The sequence below is a fragment of the Pongo abelii genome, chromosome 7 (genome assembly GCF_028885655.2).
Source record: "Pongo abelii isolate AG06213 chromosome 7, NHGRI_mPonAbe1-v2.0_pri, whole genome shotgun sequence".
Classification (NCBI taxonomy): domain Eukaryota; kingdom Metazoa; phylum Chordata; class Mammalia; order Primates; family Hominidae; genus Pongo; species Pongo abelii.
Genome location: NC_071992.2, coordinates 1,750,323 through 1,771,794, shown reverse-complemented (window position 1 = coordinate 1,771,794; position 21,472 = coordinate 1,750,323). Strand labels below are relative to the sequence as shown.

The 21,472-nt window shown below is 49.0% G+C and overlaps 1 protein-coding gene across 2 annotated transcripts in view; it reads right to left on the bottom strand.

Moving 5' to 3' along the window:
• KBTBD11 (kelch repeat and BTB domain containing 11) overlaps nucleotides 1–20,318 on the bottom strand; it is a 31,145-nt gene extending 10,827 nt beyond the window's left edge. The window contains exon 1 of one of the 2 annotated variants that reach the window (XM_024251498.3): nucleotides 20,048–20,318. The gene's annotated coding sequence lies outside the window, so the exon portion shown is untranslated. The remainder of the gene's footprint in view (nucleotides 1–20,047) is intronic. The other variant, XM_054561153.2, reaches the window with a different exon arrangement.
• Nucleotides 20,319–21,472: the final 1,154 nt, after the last annotated feature.

The following is a 21,472-nucleotide window of genomic DNA, read 5'->3' as shown; positions in this document are numbered from 1 at the left end:
GTCTAAGAAAAATTACAGCATCTTAGAAACTTGTAGGGAATCTCAGGATTTTTTGTTTTTTGTTTTTTTGAGACAGGGTCTTGCTCTGTCATCCAGGCTGGAGGACAGTCACACAATCATGGCTCACTGCAGCTTCAACTCTTGGGCTCAAGAGATCCTCCCACCTCAGCCTCCCAAGTAGCTGCGACTACAGGGGTGCACCACCACAGCTGGCTAATTTTTGTATGTTTAGTAGAAGCAGGATCTCGCTATGTTGCCCAGAGTGGTCTTGAACTTCTGGGCTTAAGTGATCCACCTGCTTCGGCCTCCTAAATTTGCTGGGATTACAGGTGTGAGCCACCACGCCTGGTCAGGATTTCTCTTTGATTCAATGTATTGGTAGACTGTTGGTACAAACACTGCTTTTCAAGGTTATTTTCTCTCCAGGCCCAAATGAAAACAGGCCCACAGCTTCTGGGCAGGCAGGACCAAAGGTGGGTGAAGCAAGAAGGGAGTCGGTGCCGTCGCTGACACCAATGCCCCGTGGAGCTGGCTGTCCTCACACCCAGCCCTGATCCACATTTTCTCAGTACGCTTTAAGGCACAGAAAATAGTGTAAGGGGACCATGAAAATGTGCAGAATTACACAGCCTAAAGCTAGCCAGGAGGAAACACCACTCAGGAAATACATTTTCCTTGTAAAATGCAGCCCATATTTAACTTGGCCGTATGGCTACTAAAAGCAAGGTTCTGTGCTGTCCTGGGGAATGAGAAAAGTGGCTTCTGCTCTTAGTGTCTGCCTTCAGGATTCCTACAATGGTTCAAGCAACGAGATACTACATGGATAAAAGAAAACTGAAGCCAATTGTAGGCAATATTTTCTGTGTAGTTTAGAAATGGGGAGGGTGTCTATTGCGTGGTGGAGTTTCTTGAGTAACTGAATGAATAAGTAAATGTTCCATAATATACCTAGCAACATGCATTAGAGTCTGTCCCACCAGAGCACAATCTATACTCTTTTAGTGATTTTTTTTTTTTTTTTTTTTGAGACAGAGTCTCACCCTTGTCCTCCAGGCTGTAGTGCAATGGCACGATCTCGGCTCACTGCAACCTCTGCCTCCTGGGTTCAAGCGATTCTCCTGCCTCAGCCTCCTGAGTAGCTGGGATTATAGGCACCCACCACCACGCCTGGCTAATTTTTGTATTTTTAGTAGAGACGGAGTTTCGCCATGTTGGTCAGGCTGGTCTCGAATTCCTGACCTCAAGTGATCCGCCCACCTCGGCCTCCCAAAGTGCTAGGATTACAGGCGTCAGCCACCACGCCTGGCCTCTTTTAGCTTGTTTTTTATGACGGGCATCCTAAGAGACCAGCTGGACTGCAGCGTGACCTGACAACATGTGAGTCCGAATGGACACAGAGCAGCAAGCGTCTATTTTGCCAGGCAGTGTTCTGGTGTGTGTTGTATCATATTAACACATGGCACCCGCAGGAGCCTTCTGGGAGGGAGGTGTTATGATTAGCCATTTATGTGATTTCATCAATATGCATTTTATAAGCCATGCAGTTTTAAGGGGCAGAGCCAGAAATGAGCCAGGCAACTGGCTCCACTGCCCACGCCATCAGCCACCGCGCCATGACGCCTCTTGAGTCATTCAGACTCCCAGCCCTGTCCAAGCTGACGCCTGTCACAGCCATGCACAGGGCTGAGCAAAGCCTCTGGAATGTTCAGGCGGGTCGCCGGTTACCCCTGCATCCTGTAGACAGAACCCAAGCAAGTCAGGGTGCTCTGCGCAGTTCTGAGCATGATACAGCAGGAGATGGGGCAGCACTAGGATCCTAGGGCAGGCCCGGCCTGGCTCCACCAGCTGTCCCCCACCTGCCCTCCGGAGGGTCATTTAGGGGAATAACAGTAGGCTGAATGTCCTAGCAGGACTTAATTGGAAGAAGTAAAATTATTGGGAATTTCCTGAAGAAGAGCTGTTATACAATAGATATTCTTGAACTCCAAGCTCCGTAGACCGGTAAATAAACTTACTGAGCAATATGCTCCCAACTCACCCGCCCTCATGCCTCACTCCCCTCTGTCCTACTGCATGAGCTCACGGAATTGCCTGTGGCTCCCCTGATAAACCATCTATGGGTTTGTGTGTTTGTGTGTGTGTATGTGTGTGTAGGGGGTATTTGTGTATTCATATATTGATAGCTTTTGCTGGTGCAATTCTCGCTGCCTAAGACAACCCCCATCCTGGTTTGAGCAGCAGAATTCTTGCTCATTCTTTAAGCTCAAGCTGCCATGGTGCATTCTCTAATAAGCCTTCCTCACTTCTGGTTTTAGTTGCTCTACAGTCTGTGTTTGCAGAGAAAGTCTTATTTTAGCACCACATAGTATCATTACAGATAGGGAGGTGTATGTGTCATCCTTTTCCATAAAAACATAAAATTCACAAAAAGGAGGATTACCTTTCACTCTACCATTAGCACAGGCTGGACTCTGCAAGGGCAACTGGATGGATGGATGGATGGATGGATGGATGGATGGATGGACGGATAGATAGATGGATGGATGGATAGACAGATGGGTGGGTGGGTGGGTGGGTGGGTGGATGGATGGATGGATGGACAGATGGACGGATAGATGGATGGGTGGGTGGGTGGATGGATGGATGGATGGACAGATGGATGGACAGACGGATGGATGGGTGGGTGGGTGGATGGATGGATGGATGGATGGACGGATGGATGGATGGACAGATGGATGGATAGACGGATGGGTGGGTGGGTGGATGGATGGATAGATGGATGGATAGAAGGATGGATGGGTGGGTGGGTGGATGGATGGATGGACGGATAGATGGATGGATAGACAGATGGGTGATTGGATGGACGGATGGACGGATGGATGGGTGGATGGATGGATGGATGGATGGACGGATGGATGGATGGATGGACGGACGGATGGATGGATGGACAGATGGATGGATAAATGGATGGACAGATGGATGGGTGACTGGATGGATAGATGGATGGATGAATGGATGTTAGCCAGGGAAACTAAAACAATGTTAACTCTGAAAATACTCAGATGAAACCACAGAGGCCGGGCATGGTGGCTCATGACTGTAATCCCAGCACTTCAGAAGGCTGAGGTGGGTGGATAACCTGAGGTCAGGAGTTCGAGGCCAGCCTGGGCAACATGGGGAGACCCTTTCCCTACTAAAAATACAAAAAAAAAAATTAGCTGAGAGTGGTGGCGTGCAGCTTGTGTAGTCCTAGCTACTCGGGAAGCTGGGGTCAGAGGATCACTTGAGCCCGGGAGAGGTCAAGGCTGCAGTGAGTCAAGATCATGCCACTGCACTCTAGCCTGGGCAACAGAATCAGACCATGTCTCAAAAATAACAACAATAATAAAATAAAAGCAAGTTTTTAAACTACACAAAGAATGGCAGATTAAGATATTATCCACATGATAGCTCCAAGTAGGGGCTCACAAAAAAGGTTTTTAAAAAAATAAATAAATAAAAGAGATCAATAGTTATATCTGGATGTTGGATTACAGCTAGGTTTTATTATCTCCTAAATAAAATGCTGAGTTTCAATATTTTCTAAAATAAATATATGCTGCTTTTATAATCAAAAAAAGTTGTGGGTTTTAAAGTATAGACCAACTTGAAAAAGTCTTAAGATATAGAAAGAAAAAACAGTATGAAAATAAGGATGGGGATTGGGACGAAAATTTTTTTTTTTTACTTTTTACACATTTTTTTAAATCTATTATGAACAGGCATGATTTTAAACTCATATTCCTAAACTATGGGGAGCATTTCCAACCTTGGGAAATCTCTCCAGATACCTACACCTCCAGCCAGTGTTTCCCACCCCGCCCCCGCTTCCAATTTAAGAAAAAGCCTCCACCGAGCTCACTCCCCTCTCCTGGCATCCGTCTGGCCCTTCCTCCCCTGCCTGTTCCTCCTCTCTGAGTGTATCTGGAGGATGTGTGGGTCACGTGGAGGAATTAACATCTGTGTTTTTGTACTGTGTGCAGGAACTGTGCAGGTGACATCAGTTACCACACAGACTCCAAACACCCCGGGAGGCAGGCAGCACTGCCACGTCTTACAGTTGAGAAAACTCGGGCTCAGGGATGAGGAAACTCACCCGTGCTCCCCTTCAGGCAGCGACAAAGCCCAGCAGGAACCTGCCCCTCTTCCTGGTGGAATGAACAGGTGGGGCCAGAGTCCAGGAGTGCGTGTCCTGTGTGACAACAGGTGCTGCTCAGGCACCTTTCAGAAGAGGGAGGGTGGGTTTGAAAGTTAGACGTTCCTCAACTAAAGGCCCATGGGTAGATGATCTCCCGTCTCTGGCACTTCCTTGTGCATGACGCCCACCTCACTCTGTGTCTACCAGGATGAAATAAGCACGCATTGGCAAAGCTCCAGGAAGGTCAATTGTTTCTGAAGCCTTCCCTTTGGCGTCGGACACACCCAGGTCGGAGTCTCTTCCCTGTAACTTACTCCCACTAAGAGCCCAGGCAATTTGCTCAATTCAGTGATCTCGTCCTAAAACGAGAAGGCCCACTCACCGGTGGGCGCCTTCTCTGCCACTCCATCACTGGGTTCCCTTAGGGCAGTGCAGGACCCCCAGGAAGCAGGCCTCAGGATCCTGGCTGGGCTAGTCACAGCTCATTGCCCACAAGATACCCTGAGCTCTCCTGACCTGATGTGGGGAGAGCAAAGCCTCTGGCGACACACGGGCCTCTGGGCTGATGCAGGAGCAAAGGCCCTGCCCTCATGGATCACAGAGCTGGAATCGAGGGAAAGCTCATTATCTCCAGCAGAAGAAAAGAAACGATGCACAGAGCAGAAAACTTAAAAATGGGAAGAGGACAGGAGAGTGAGACCCCTGAAGCAAGTGGTGCTGAAGAACAGCTTCTGGGGGCTTCTGAGGTAAGTGCGCTAATAAATGCCACTTCTGGCTTAGGCAAGCGTGCGGGGATTCCCATCCTTGGAAACTGTAATCCTTCTACCTAAAAGCAAAGGTCTATTTCACCAGGTGGTCCTGGAGTTAAACGGGGTGTGTATAAAGAGCACGGTGCCGCCGCAGCCCTAGTAAGCCTTCCCACATGCAGGCAGGAGTGCCTCCCAAGGACAAGGTCATTCCCAAACGACAGAGGCCCCCCAGCAGGACAAGAAGAGGGCACCAAGGTCCGGCAGCACCTACCCAGACAGGGTGCCAAGGCCCCGCAGCACCTACCCAGACAGGGCGCCAAGGCCCCGCAGCATCTACCCAGACAGGGCACCAAGGCCCAGCATCTACCCAGACAGGGCACCAAGGCCCAGCATCTACCCGGACAGGCTCCCGGCATCTTCCCGGCAACTGTCCCATTTCAGTCTCACAGCTCACACACTCGAGACAGGCAGATCTACCAGCGTCTTCATTCCATAAATGAAAAAATGCTCAATGCACAGAAATACTAAGTTTCTAGTCTCAGAAGACTGAACAAAATTAGCAGCTGACCAACACCAAAGTTCAATATTCTCTTCTCTTCCTCTGTCTCTGGAGCCTTCAACAAGGGGCCTCAAAAAAAAAAAAAAAAAAAAAAACCACACCTGAGACGTTGTTATCTGTTCCCTAGTGAGCTGGCCCTCACAAATTAGCAGGGATTCACCCCTGCTGGTCACAAGTTTAACAGGTTTGGTCAGAGCCATGATTCCAGCCCCTGTGGTCTCACCCCATGAGGATGCCTGCTTCCAACTCTGCAGTCAGGTTCACAGCCAGACGCAAGGGAGGTGAGGGGGCACTCTTGTGTCCGGACCCTTAACCACTGCCTGCTATGAGCTCTTCAGGGAGGCGATACGTCGTGCAGAGAGGGGACACCTCAGCTGTGAAACTTGTTGCATGGATTTCCTGATCTGCTTCCTGTGTCTGATTAATGGATTTTTAAAAAAACGCAAGCATCTGAGATCCATGTGGTATGGAGCTTAGTGACTCCGTCATTTCCTTCATTGCTGACATGACGATACACCTGCATGGAGCATACTTGAAAGTAGAAGAGGAATGAGATGTCCTTGCACAGAAGTGTGCGGTCAACTTGGTCCAAAACAAGATTGGACAGGGAGCCGCTGGCGCCTGTCCTCGCTCTAGTTATAACACAGCCTGTGCTCACTGGAATCGCAGATTTGGAAGTACTGAAAGAAAACTGGATGAAAATAAATCAGTGTATTCATTCAAAAGAGCCTTTGAGTCAAAGGAGTACAAATCTTACTCGAGGTTTCTGTGAGTGTCCTTGGGGTGGAAACTGAGAATATGTTGAAACAGGAAGCGTCTGCCCTTCCCTGTGGCTCCAATTCAAGAATTATTGATTTTATTGATTCAGCCAAACATAAAGCGTGAATACCAAGGTCTCACCAGAGCACCAAGGCTCTGGACAGAGGGACCGGCTGAAAGACTCTCCTGAAATGTCCAGCTCTGAAACCCAACTCTGAGCAATGTTTGGGTCAACTTGACTCTTTTAAAATAAATCTGTTTCATTTTAAAACTGAAGTCGAAGTTGACTGTCCTACCAAGGATGCTCAGCCGGAATCGGAAATGAGAGATTCCTGGGCTGAATAAATCCTACAATTGCTCACAACTGTTCAATCTGTTAAATTCACAGTGATATCTCAATACTGATAATTAATTAGCCATATTCATTCATTTGCTCATTTATTGAGCAGATATATATGAAGTATTTACAATGTGCCAGACAGTGCACCAGCTACTAAAATGGTAGCAAAGAATGAGACAGACTTGGTCCCAGCCCCACGGGGCTCAAGCCTTGGTGCAGAAGGCAAGCGTTGAGCCACTGCACGCGTTTGAATGGAGTCAGGAACCAGGACAAAGGCTTGAAGAGACCAGCAAGAAGACTCCAGGAGGGGCTAATATCCAGAATCTACAAATAACTCAAACAAATTTACAAGAAAAAAAAAAACATCAAAAAGTGGGCAAAGGATATGAACAGACACTTCTCAAAATAAGACATTTATGCAGCCAACAGACACGTGAAAAAATGCTCATCATCGCTGGTCATCAGAGAAATGCAAATCAAAACCACAATGAGATACCATCTCACACCAGTTAAAATGGCAATCATTAAAAAGTCAGGAAACAACAGATGCTGGATAGGATGTGAAGAAATAGGAATGCTTTTACACTGTTGGTGGGAGTGTAAGTTCGTTCAACCATTGTGGAAGACAGTGTGGCGATTCCTCAAGGATCTAGAACTAGAATTACCATTTGACCCAGCAATCCCATTACTGGTTATATACCCAAAGGATTATAAATCATGCTACTATAAAGACACATGCACACATATGTTTATTGCAGCACTATTCACAATAGCAAAGACTTGGAACCAACCCAAATGACCATCAATGATAGACTGGATAAAGAAAATGTGGCACATATACACCACGGAATACTATGCAACTATAAAAAAGGATGAGTTCACATCCTTTGCAGAGACATGGATGAAGCTGGAAACCATCATTCTCAGCAAACTATCGCAAGGTCAGAAAACCAAACACCACATGTTCTCACTCAGAGGTGGGAACTGAACAATGAAATCACTTGGACACAGGGCGGGGAACATCACACACTGGAGCCTGTCAGGGGGTTGGGGGGCTGGGGGAGGGATAGCATTAGGAGATATACCTAATGTAAATTATGAGTTAATAGGTGCAGCAAACCAACATGGCACATGTATACCTATGTATCAAACCTGCATGTTGTGCACATGTACCCTAGAACTTAAAGTATAATAATAATAATAAAGAAGACTTCAAGAGATAAGGACAGATGAACCTGGTTCTACTGTGGTGACAGGTGTATCCTTCCAGAATGTGAAAGTTCTGCTGCAGCCTGAGAGAGGAGCAGGAGAGCAGCTGGAGGAGTCCTCCAGGTAGAGACAAGCTTGACGGGTTCTAGAGACTGAGGGTGGCCGGAGCGCACGGAGTGCTCGGGGTCTGGCGGGGCCAGCACAGGGGCCCAGTCACCTTGACCACAACAGGGATCCGCTGACGGCGTTTAAAGAAAGGAAGCAGTGACGGGAACAGTAATATGATCAGTCTTGGGTTTTAGAAAGATTGCTTTGTGTCCTTTTCTACAAAAAAGGATTGATTCAGCTACTCCCAGATGGGTTTTGTGTCACACTAACACTGTCCAAATAAATGACCTAGATCTGCATGCCTCAACTTGAGTCGATTTCATAAACAAAATTTTGAATTTCTGAAGGTTTGCAGTTGCAGAAAGATACTGGATAATTCTACTTACATATATTTTAAACATTAAAAAACACCTATGTCTTTTATGGAAGTGTAAAAACAGAGAAAGGAAGGACAGGCATGGATTCTTGTGTATTGATCACTTCTGAAGAGGAGGCTGGGGATGGGACCACAGGGCTTCCAGTGTCTCTGCTGATGAGATAGACTGTATCATTCAGGTTCCTTCTTTGTGTGTGTGTGTGTGTGTGTGGTTTTTTTTTTTTTTTTTTTGAGAGATAGGGTCTCACTATGTTGCCCAGACTGTCTTCAACTCCTGGGCTCCATTGGTCCTCCTGCATCAGCCTCCCGAAGTGCTGAGATTACAGGAGTGAGGCACCATGCCTGGCCTCATCTGGTTTCTTACGAACAAAAAGTATTTGAAGCCTAAGTGGCAAAATGATAGCATGTATTAAATCTTAGTGGGATCCATGAGTGTTTCTTTAGATTGCATTATGGTGTTTGAAATATTTTACAATTTACAATTTAAAATGTAATGCCATATGTTTAAATAACTACCATTATTTATCAATTAAGTAATCTGGCCTGCTAATAAAAATGAATGCAAACCATACAACCTTAAACACACCTAAGTAAAGTTAATCACCAGGTAAGAATTCTTCATGCCTGTGCCGCTGAGTAACTTAGTTACTAAAAGTTCCAGCCAAGTGGAAATACAGGAATCTAAATAAAAACTCGTGTTTTGTCCTTTTTAAAGTTCTGGGCTGTTGGTTTCATAAAAGAGAGACTTGTCCAAGATTACAAACAAGTTATGGCAGAATTGGATATAGAACAGATTCCCAAACTCTACCTTTTCTAATAATCTCATGGGTTTATTTGCATCGTTGGTATAAACTGAAAGGAGGGCAGAAACCCGTCTCCTACTTCTTTTTTGTGTTTTGTGTTGGTTAAGATTTGACAGAGTCCCAATTTTGCTGCACCTGCATCATCAAAACTGTCAGCACGATTCTCAAAAGTAGGATGTTATTCAGCTTGTACTTGCTACTCTGACTTTGTGATGGGGGAACAATGACCATTTGCTGCTTTAGATCCAGGGAAAATGCCTGAGATCCCCAAAGGCAAGCACACCATGGCCAACCCCAAACCAGCCAGGTGACTGAGTGCAAAGGGAAGGAAGGTTAATGACAGGAGAATTGATTTGTCATTGTTACTGATATTTTAGCTACTATTTTTGATGCGGAAATCAAGACTTGTGGTCTGTCAAACAAGAGTGCAGTTATGTGAGCAGGAAGAGACAGTTTCAAATCCAGATGGTCCTGCAATTGCCAGGCGGGAGTGTGGATGCAAAACCGATGTGTCTATAATTATACCTTGAGACTGAATGGGAACAACCTGATGTTATCATTTGTTCTTTACAAACTCTTTTAACGTCTGACTAAATATGGTTTATAGATGAAGATTGTCAACATACTGGTTTTTATTTCATTGTTTGCTAGAGACACGGTCTCACTCTGTCACCCAGGCTGGATTGCAGGGCTGCCATCATGGCTCACTGCAGCCTGGGAGTCCCAAAGCGCTGGGATTCACAGGCATGAGCCAATGCACCTGGCCAACATATTTTTATTTCATTTTTTTTCTCTAAAATGCAGGTTTGAAGTTAACGTGTAGCATGTTCGGGGTGAGATGAGAGAACAGTTCAGTCTCACAAAGGTGATTATTTAGGAAAACAAGGATCCCACCTTGGCAAACGCCACATGGCACCCAGGCTGGAACCTGAGCAGGCTGCCGTGTGTGGCTTGCCAGGCGCCAGCCACCAGGACAGACGCTGCTGTGCAAGAGCATCTCCCCCGGAGACCGTCCAGTGTTCGGAATTCCCGAGGGGGAACCCCTAAGCGCATGAGACAGTTTCAGAGGAATAAAGCCAGGTGGCGTGGGAGTTGGCCAGGTCAGGCAGGCTGCCTCTCTGCAGAGAAGCAAAGCACACCCTGATCTTTGCTCTGATGGGCTCCTGACAGCTCACCCTCACCAAGGTCTGTGTGGGCTCCATCAGTGGACACCTCATGAGGTACTCTCCTGTAAGAGCTCTGCCTTCTCCTGCCAGGTCACCTGCATTCGGCCATCGGCCGCCCTCTTTGGGGGTCTCCAGTGAGCCACCTTCCACTCTGACTGCTGTCGGCAACAGGAGTTCCTACCAAAGGGCTTCTGATTTTGTACAGGGGCTTCCGAGGACCCAGGGCATACTGTGGATACCCCTTAGAGCATGAGAATGCGATACCTGATCAAACTGCCACGCCATTTGACCCTGATTCAAAAGCACATGACCTTGTAATTGCAGTGACTCAGGCCGTGAAACACCCTTATGTTGGGCTTTGCAAACAGAGACCCTTTCAGATAACAGCCGAGAAGGCCAAACAGCAGCAACATGGCCTGAAACGTACATGGCCTTAAAGTGGGGTTTCATTTCCAACGATCGGCTGCCACTTTCACTTAATGACATTTTATTGCAGGAGATGCCACTAAACTAATCACAGTTTGTTTCAAAAGTCTGCCACATCTGCCCAAATGCTATGACTTCCTGCTCCTGCGGGAAGTCAAGTTTTGAGTGCCTATCATACGTGTGTGTTTTAGGGGGCCACTCACCTAGCTGTTCATGTGTGACTTTTCATTAGTTTTTAAAAAATTTTTTAGAGACGGGGCCAGGCGTGGAGGCTCATGCCTCCCAACACATTGGAAGGGTGAGGCGGGGGGATCACAAGGTCAGGAGATTGAGCCCATCCTGGCTAACACGGTGAAACCCCGTCTCTACTAAAAATACAAAAAATTAGCCAGGTGTGGTGGCGGGCGCCTGTCGTCCCAGCTACTTGAGAGGCTGAGGCAGGAGAACGGTGTGAACCCGGGAGGCAGAGCTTGCAGTGAGCCGAGATCGCGCCACTGCACTCCAGCCTGGGTGACACACTGAGATCCTGTCTTTAAAAAAAAAAAAAAGTGCTCAGCAACTCGTACTAAAAGTTTACTTCTGATGAATTGGCCCCTTTGGCATTATAAAATGCTGCTTGCATTATACAAAGCTTCTGAGTGCTGTGTGCCAGTTTTAACTTGAAGTGGATTTTATCTTATATAAGGATAGCTCCCTCTGCTCTCTAATGCTTTCCATTTGCGTGGAGTATCTGTTCCCATCCCTTCACTCTCAACCTGTGTTTCCTCAAAGGCCAAGTGGGTCTCTTGTAGGCAGCATATAGTGGGGTCATACATGTTTTTTAACCCATTCATGCACTCTACGTCTTTTGATTGGAGAATTTAATGCATTTATGTTCAAGGTAATTATGATAGGTAAGAATTTACTACTCCCATTTTCTTAATTGTTTTCTGGTTGTTTTGTAGGTCTTTTGTTCCTTTCTCCCTCTCTTGCTGTCTTCCTTTGTGATTAGACTTTCTCTTGTGGTATGCTTTGATTCTTGACTTTCTACCTTTTGTGTACCTACTATAGGTTTTTGCTTTGTGGTCACCATGAGGCTTACATAAAATACCTTATAGTTGTAAGTCTACTTTAAGCTGACGATTTAACTGATTCAATAAAATAACTCTACACTTTTAACTCCTGCCCCCCACCCATTTTATGCTTTTGATGTCACAAATGACAGCTTTTTGTACTGTATATCCCTTAACATATTACCATAGCTGTATTAACCAGGGTTCTCCAGAGAAGCAGAACCAACAGGAAGGCTAGACAGACCGGTAGATGAGAGGGAATTTGCTAGGGGAACTGGCTCACACAGTTTTTGAGGCTGAGAATCCCACAACAGGCTATCTGCAAGCTGGGGAACCAGAGGAGCCAGTGGCATGGCTCAGTCTATTGTCAGAGGCCTCAGAACCAGGGAAGCGAATAGAGCAACTCAGTCCAAAGCTGAAGGCCTGAGAACCCAGGGGGCCACTGGTGCAAGTCCCAGAGTCCAAAGGCTGGAGAACCTTGAGCTTTTATGTCCAAGGGCAGAAGAACACGGTGTCCCAGCTCCAGGTCAGGGGAGAGGGGAGAGAGACAGAAAGAATTTGCCTTTCTTCTGCCATTTTCTTCTATCTGGGCTCTCAGACAATTGGATGGTACTGAGGGCAAATCTTCCTCACATTGGTTCAAATGCCAATCTCTTCCAGGAACACCCTCAACCCTCATAGACACTTCCAGAAATAATACTTTACAAGCTATTGGAGTATCCCTTAATCTACTCAAGTTGACACCTTGAAATTAACCATCACAGTATCTTTTATTGTTTTAATAGTTTTGTCTTTCAGCCTTCATACTAAAGATGTAGTTAATTTACATACCACCATTACAGTGTTAGAGTATTGTGAACTCAACTGTGTACTTACAATTACCAGTGAGTTTTACACTTTTCGATGTTTTCGTGTTACTAATTAGTGTACTTTTCTTTCAGCTTGAAGAATTCCCTTAAGCATTTCTTATAAGACAGGTCTGGTGGTGGCGAACTCCCTCAGCTGATGTTTGCTTGGCAAAGTCTTTCTCTCCTCTTCATTTCTAAATGACAGCCTTTCTGGGTACAGAAATCTTGGTTGGCAAGTTTTTTATTTCCTTCGGCACTTCGAATAGATCACCCCACTCTCTCTTGGCCTGTTAGGTTTCTGCTATGAAATTCACTGACAGGCTCAGGGTCACACAGCCAATTAGTGTTGGGGCTAAAATTAGAAACCAGAGGCTGAGATCCTACTGCCCTTGTTACTATTTTGCCCTATTGCAATGCCAGACATATGAAACAAGCTGAGAACAAGTCTGTGATCCAACCATTCGTAAAGATTTCCACAAATCCCATGAAACTGCGGGAAACTCAGCCCATGCAACAAGCAGGCAGGCTTTCTGTGGTCATTCAGGTTGAGCAGATTGTTAAAGTCGTGCATTCATCTGCTCTCGCTGGCACTCTCTGAGAAAAGACAGTTAACAGAACCAGTAGGAAAGATGCTGTCCCTGCCCTGCCCCTGCCCTGGCGGCCGCGTGGTGCCACCTCCAGCTGGCAGAGGCTCCAGGGCAGGGGCAAACACTTCTCAGCACATGCTGCCACCACAAACCACACCCCGGCCACGCCACAGCCGGATGCAGAAGCACGTGGCATCCCCCATGGAGGCTGCCTGCAGTGTGGAGCCACAGGCTGTAGCTTCATGGAGCTCATTTTAAAAGTTTTGATTAAAGGCTGGGTGTGGTGGCTCACATCTGTAATCCCTGCGCTTTGGGAGGCCGAGGCAGGCAGATCATGAGGTCAAGAGATTGGGACCATCCTGGCCAACATGGTGAAACCCCATCTCTACTAAAAATACAAAAATTAGCCAGGCGTGGTGACGCGTGCTTGTAATCCCAGCTACTCCAGAGGCTGAGGCAGGAGAACTGCTTGAACCCAGGAGGCGGAGCTTGCAGTGAGCTGAGATTGCACCACTGCACTCCAGCCTGGTGACAGAGCGAGACCCCATCTCAAAAAAAAAAAAAAAGAAAAAAAAAGTTTGATTATCAGTATTTCACATCATTTAGGCTGGGACACAGACTGGGTCTCTATCTTATCTCAACATTTGTCCTCAAAATACCAAATCCCATCTAATAAGATGTCATGCTTAGACAGGGGATTCTACAAATCCCAACAGATTCATAGAAAACGAAACCCCACCACACTTTCAGGTAATTGTACAGATGAAATACTGCCAGCTCAGGCTACAGGGAACAGATTCAGTACAAAGTGAGACTGGGCATCAGACTCCCAAAGTACTCTGGGCAGGACGCAAGAAAACCTCTCAGCTGCAAACACAGGCCTCTCCATGGAAAGGAAGAGGGACTCCCCAAACAGATCCAAGAGCCCAGAGGGCGCAGCCAGGAGTGTGGAAGCCACGCCGGATGAGGCCCGAGCCCTGTCCCGAGGCTGCCAACCTGCACCCAGCTGCACTTCAGGACTGCGTGGGCCAGACACCCCTGTCTGTGCCCACTTCTCCCTTTCTGAACAGGAAGGTCATGATAGGTACTTTTATGTGCCCCCTTGGCTAGGCCACAGTACCCAGATATTTAGTCAATCACAGTCCGAATGTCACCGTGAAGGGTTTTGTTTTGTTTTGAGACAGAGTCTCACTCTGTAGCCCAGGCTGGAGTGCAGTGGCGCAATCTCGGCTCACTGCAACCTCCGCCTCCCGGGTCACGCAATTCTCATGCCTCAGCCTCCCGAGTAGCTGGGATCACAAGCACGCGCCACCACACCTGGCTAATTTTTGTGTTTTTAGTAGAGACGGGGTTTCACCATGTTGGCCAGGCTGGTCTCAAACTCCTGACCTCAAGTGATCTGCCTACCTCGGCCTCCCAAAGTGCTGGGATTACAGGCGTGAGCCACGGCACCTGGCCTAAGGGTGTTTTTTAAAGACATGATTAACATTTACATGGGAGGATTTTGAGTAACGCATGTTTCTATTCACAATATGGGTGGGCCTCGTCCAATGAGTCAAAGCCTTAAGAGAAAAAGGCTGATGTTCCCCGAGGAAGAGGGACTGCAAGGCTGAGGTTCCCCGAGGAAGAGGGACTGCAACGCCAGCACTCCCCTGGGTCTCCAGCCTGCCGGCCTGCCCTGCACATCTCAAACTTGCCCCACCACCATCAGATGAGCCAAGTCCTTCAATCTCACTCTCTAATCCCTCTCACATGTGCAGACACACACACACACACGCACCCCGTTGGTTCTGTTTCCCTGGAGAACCCTGACCAGCACGAGGGCCTACAGCAGTTCTCCTGTGCCTGCCCAGGGCTGTACACTGTGGGCTGGGGGTGGGTCTCTCATCGCTTTGAACACCAGCCTTTGCATCAGAGGAAGGACTAGAGCCCAGGGAGACACTTTCACACCTGACTTCCATGATGACTTCCTGGAGCCCGAGTCTGATGCCACAACAGGATGAGATTTGGGGATCACCATGGCCTTTTTTTTATGTGGAAGAGACATAACCTTAGTGGAAAAAGCAGGTTCTATTTTCCAAAGATGCCCCATGGATGCACCCTGCTCGGCACACCCTTCCCGCCCAGTGAGATTCCCCTCTGCTCACAGCTGGGACCCTGTTCCCTCCCCTTCTACGCGGCAGGCCGGGGACTGAGGGGGAAGCAACACAACATGCCCTCTCCGCCTCGTGAGAAAGGTGACCCGGTTCCACCTGGCTGTTTTCTCAGGTCACAGTCCGTGGTGACCCTGACTCAACACACAGGGAGTCCACTGCATCAAGGCTGCCACGCTGCAGCGAGTACACGGACGGACACAGAGTGACAGGGGGAGGTCCCCAAGGGGCCCCTGCTGTGTGAATCCTCCTGGCACAAGCCTCAGGCAGCAAGTCAGTAGCCTCCATGGTTCCAGCCCTTGGCCTTCAAGCTCCGCATCTGGTGCTGAGTGGCACCAAGGTGAGCTGTGCCCAGCGAGACTGCAGACTTTCAAGCAAAATGAATGCTATTGCTACTAATACAGGAACAGAAAACCAAACACCACATGTTCTCACTTATAAGTGGGAGCTGAACAATGAGAACACATGGACTCAGGGAGGGGAACAACACACACTGGGGCCTGTAGAGGGCGGCGGAGGGAGAGCATCAGGATAAATAGCTAATGCATGTGGGGCTTAATACCTAGGTGATGGGTTGATAGGTGCAGCAAACCACCATGGCACACGTTTACCTATGTAACAAAACTGCACCTCCCGCACATGTATCCCGGAACTTAAAATATAAATAAATAAATGCTATTGTTTTAAACCGCTAAGTTGTGCGTGGCTTATTGAACAACCATGATATTGGAACAAGGGTCTTGATACAAATATTTAGAACTGTGGACTGCATCTTGCAGGAATGGGAAGCTATGAAAGGCCTAATATTGTAAGAATTTTAAAAAATAATTGCTCTGAGCTGGGCGTGGTGGTTCATGCCTGTAATCCCGGCACTTTGGGAGGCCAAGGCAGGAAGATCACTTGAGGCCAGGAGTTCAAGACTAGCCTGGCCAACATGCCCCATCTCTGCTAAAAGTACAAAAAAAAAAAAAAATGAGCTGGGTGTGGTGGAGGGCGCCTGTAATCCCAGCTACTCGAGAGGCTGAGACATGAGAATTGCTTGAACCCTGGAGACGGAGGTTGCAGTGAGCTGGGATGGTGCCACTGGATTCCAGCCTGGATGACAGAGCAAGACTCCATCTCGAAATATAATAATAATAATAAAAATAATTGTTCTGACTACTGTAGGAGAGCCTGTTCAAAGAGAGGACGTGCAGAGCCTCTCCAGAGACTACTGCAGAAGTCCAAGCATGAGATGGAGGTGGCCTGGACAAAGATGGTAGACTTCACAGAAGCACGCCCATATGTATGTCCCCACGACTCTACACCTTTATAATAAAACAGTAACAATACCAGCTAACATCGGCACCGTGGTTTTTCATTTACGAAACATTCTATGTGCATCTTCCTATTTAATGATTTCACTTTAGGACTCAGGATGTCTCCGTGCTACAAAATTAATCCATATGAAACTCCATCAAGCTCTAAAGCAGAAGTCTCCAATCTTTTGGCTTCCGTGGGCCACACTGGAAGAACTGTCTTGGGTCACACATAAAATAGACTAACACTAATGATAGCTGATGAGCTAAAAAAAAAAAAAAAAAAAGAAAAAACGTCTCATAATGTTTTAAGAAAGTTTACAAATCGGTGTTGGGCCACATTCAAAGCTGTCCTGGGCCACATGTGGCTCGTGGGCCATGGGTTGGAGGACCTTGCTCTAAAGTGTGAAGCTCCATCAATTTAACTCAGCCATAAAATCAGCTGACATTACACTTTTACTACGCTCTGCTCCAGCACCCCTCACTGGCCTCTCCGTGCTCTAGTCCTCACCACAGGGCCTTTGCACACGATGTTCCCGCAAACTTTCCCCTCTTGGGCTCCTGAGCCACCCCTCTCATCCCTTAGTTCTCGGCCTAAGATTCCTCTGTTACGTGCATTCACGGGAATGTATTCCTCTCCTTCAATGCACTCATCTCCGTGTGTTATTACCTAAGAATTAACGGAATTATATGCTGAATGCCTTTCACTGTATTAAAGTCTCAGCTGCAGATAGCAGGGAACTAGGCTGACTTTACTTACAACTGTATTCCCAGCACCTAGGACTGTGCCTGACCCAGTGCCTGGGGGTGCGGGGGAACTCCACAAATATTCAGAAGCAAAGGAAATTCATGCTAATCCTTCAAACGAAATGCACATAAGACATGCAACGGTTTCTATTTCCAAGACATCATTTATTTCAAAATCATTTCTAGCAGGAACCTGGCTGTTGGCAAAAAGTAAACTCCTAGATGCTTTAATTTATTCTTGAAGTTTTTGCTCATTGTTAAATACTTTGCAAATATGTGCTGGATACCAACACTATAATTTGAGCTTAATTACAATGATTTCAAGAGGAAAAAAAAAACAAAGTCAAGACCACAATTGACACGATGAGCCCTTGACCTCCGGAGAAGGGCAGATATCGCCCTGAGTCACCAGGGGAACATATGCTGAATGACAGGCTGATTTGTGATCAGGAAACCCGCTGTTCTCCCGGCCCTTCTCAAGCCCACTCAGACACCAGTCCTCCTTGATCACAGCCTTGGATGCAAGGAGGCTTAGAGGCACTGCAGCTGCCTAAGTGATTCCAGATTTGCAGGAGAGCTATTATTACTGAGCAATCTGTGCTCTTGGTATTTTGAAAACAACTGAAACATGTGCCCAGATGGAGGCGTCCTCAGCACGGAGAGTCTCTGTATCAGCACAGGGACAAAGACGGGACCTGCTGGGCTCCCACTGCCAAGCTTGCTACCTGTACCGGAACATATGGAAACCCCATTGAAGCGGGTTTATCTTGGAGTTTACAAATGATGCGATGACCTCCAAACCACCTTTCCGGATTCTGCCATCCTCCCAGAGCAAGGTGCTCTGAGGTTCAAGTTAGGCCCAGACATCAGTCAACACAGAGTCCTGCTCCCTGGGAATTTCTTTAGTCTCAGAGCCACAAAATTTAAGCTTTCTCCCCTCCTCCCAAGCCCAGTGCTGGCTTACATACAGTCACGAATGGTTCAGATGCAGACAGGTTCTGAGAAATGATAGTTAGATAACTTCATCACTGTGCAAACATCACACAGGGCACTTACACACCTAGACGGTGCAGCCTGCTACACACCTGAGCTCCACTGCACAGCCTCCTGCTCCAGACTGCACACCTGTACAGCGCGCACAATACCGCAGGCAATTGTAACACAATGGTGTTTGTGTATCTACACATTTCTAAGCATCAAAAAGACACAGGCAAAACAGTTTTATAATCTTACAGGACCACCGTCATCTTGGCGGTCTGTAATTGATACGAACGTGGCTGTGCTACACACGACTATACTGTAAGCAACACCTTTTAACTAATTTTATTATGTGCTGTCTAATGCTACGGCCAGCAATGCCTGTGCAACTGACATGAAAAGTTCAAAGGCTTTATCTCATTTCAATTTTTGCTTAGTTATGCCCTGATGGGAGCACTGCAATGCCAATTACCATAAATCCGCAGACATCAGGTTGTTGCTGGAGCAAATCTGAAGGCAATGGAACGCTCCCTTCCGTGATGTCAGGAATGTGGAGGATTATTCTAATAATAGCACACTATTAGCTCAGGATAAAAGGCCGAAGGGTTCCATTGACATCCATTAAGGAGTCCTAATTGGAGCCTGAGTAACTGCTCCTTAGTGGGAAATGGAGGCGGGAACTGCGGGGAATCAGGCGAACTTCTCACTCAGTGCCTGAGGGGATGGCAGGAACTTTAAAATCTGACGGCGGCGCCTTTCGTGGGCTGAGTAGAATAAAGCTCGCTGCACTGATTTGTTCCTTTTCTTTTCCTTAGAATAGACACTGGAGTGGGTGGAGGGGGAAACGTGGTTTTGTAGGACTCTAAAAAGGTGGAGGGACTTTGGTTAACTCTCTTTTCGTGCTCCAGAATGAGACCCGCCTGAGAGGAGGGACCCCTGCGGAATCCCGCCCAGACCGCCCGAGGGTCTCCCCAGCACATGGAGCGGGGGCTGGAGGGGACGCCCGCAGGACTCGGGAGCCTCGACATGGTGGGGCGGGTGGGGCGGGGTGCTCGGGGCTCGCGGGGGTCAGCGGCCCGGACACCCCCGCACCCCGGGCGCAGCGGCGGAGGACCAAGGGCCGCGCTCCCCTCCCCAGGGCCCCGAGTCCAGCAGGGACCCCCGTCCGCTCCGGACAGCCGATCCCCGCGACCGCCGAGAGCCAAGCGGAGCAACCCCGGGAGGAGGCCCCGCCCTGGCCCCGCGCGCTTGGCTTCGGCTTCAGCTCCGGCTTCTGCTCCGGCTCGGGCGGCGGGACCCTCCGCGGGGGCGGTGACTGCGGGCGCGGCGCGGGCCGCTCATTGTCTTCCGGCCGGGGTTGCCGCGTCCCGTGGGAGGGCCTGGGGAGACCCTGCGAGGAGGCCCCCAGCCCCCCACGCGGCCTCCCGGAGGCGGAGCAGAGACCACCCACCGCCGCCCACCCCGCCGCGGGCAGCGCCGCCCCCTCCTCTCCCGGTTCCCCCTCCCCTCCCCTCCGCTCCCCTCCCTCCCCTGCCGGCCTCCCCTCCCCTCCCCTCCCGCCTCTCCCCTGACGGCCTCCCCTTTTCTCCCCTCCCGCCTACTGCCGCCCTCGCCGACCACCCCCCACCCGCCGCCCCCTCCGACCCGCGCCTCGGGCTGCTTCCCGCTCCGCCCGCCAGGCCCCGCCGCTGCCTCCCCGGGGTCCGCCCTACCTCGCCGCGGCTCCTCTTCAGCCCCCGGGCCCGGGACGCGCAGCCTGGCGGGTGGGCTCCGGCGCATGCGCGCGGCCTCTTCCCGGCACCTGTGGGAGCCGCGGCCCGGCCTCTCCGAGCACCTGCGAGCGCGAGCTGCTCCTCCGACCCGCAGCGGGGCGTGGGCGGCAGAAGGGGCGGCAGAGGGGGCGGCGGACTGGCCTCTCCGCCTCTCCAGGCCGCGCGGAGCCAGCGCTCCAGCTCCAGGCTGCGAGGGGCGCGCGCGGGGCGCGGGGAGGGGGGCGGGCGCGTGCACACGGGGCGTTCTCGGGCGCGCGCCGCCTGGCCGGGTCTGCGGAGGGGCTGCGGGTCCCCCCGGGCTTCCCAGCCTCGCGCCCGCCCGCCAGGCGCTTCACCCCCTCCAGGACCGCGGCCCACGCCCCCACCCGAACCCGAGCCTGAGCCCACGCGCGAGGGCCGCTTCCTGCGAGGAGGCGGGGACAGGTGTCCGCGGGCGCAAACAGCGGAGTTTCGTGCGCCTATTTTTTGGTAAAAGTAGAGGCGATGCGTTGTTGACATATTTAGAGGTTAAAAACCTACTGCTAAATTCTCAACAGATTCCAGAATTTTTTAAAGTTCACAACACAAGAGTGGACGAAATGTCGGAGCTTTTTCTCATATCCAGAAATGTGGCCTCTGCCTCCCACCCGGGCCCTGCGGTGCAAACGGGTTCAGGGCGGCGAGGACTGAGCCAGGAGCGCAGAGTTCCAGCTGCTCCCAGGCTGGGTTCTAATTAACACTGGACCCCTGCTGGTAAATGCTATTTTTAATGGCTTTGTGCAAATTAATGACGATGAGATTTCCATAAGTACCGAGAGCCGGAGCCTTTACTTTCTCTTTTTTTATTCTTTTTGCTTTTGACAGTCTTTGCCAGTTCCATGCTGTATACACATAATGAGCCGTTAGGACTCCAGCACCAAAGCTAACGCCCCGGGAACGTCTTTAAAACCTTTTCACTCAGTTGCCAGGACGAGTAGTACCTGCTGTCAGTACTTGAATTACAGGAGGCTGAAACTAAGCGAGCTACCGGGATTTTTTGAAAATTGAAAACTTCCGTTAACTATAGCAGAAACAGACCCTTTTGGTGGGGGCTAAAATAATTCCCATGCTGCTTCGTTTTTATTTTGTTCAATTTACTCCAAAAATGTTCCAAACTCTACTGTGATCTTCTTAGTGCATCTCTACTTCCTTTTGGCTGCAGAATAATACTTCTTTTTCTCTTCCTTTTGTTTTTTTTTAGAGATGGGGTCTCACTGTGTTGCCCAGGCTGGAATGCAGTGGTGCAATCTCGGCTCACTGCGACCTCTGCGTCCTGGGTTCAAGCAATTCTCCTGCCTCAGCCTCCCAAGTAGCTGTGACTACAGGCATGCACCACCACACCCAGCT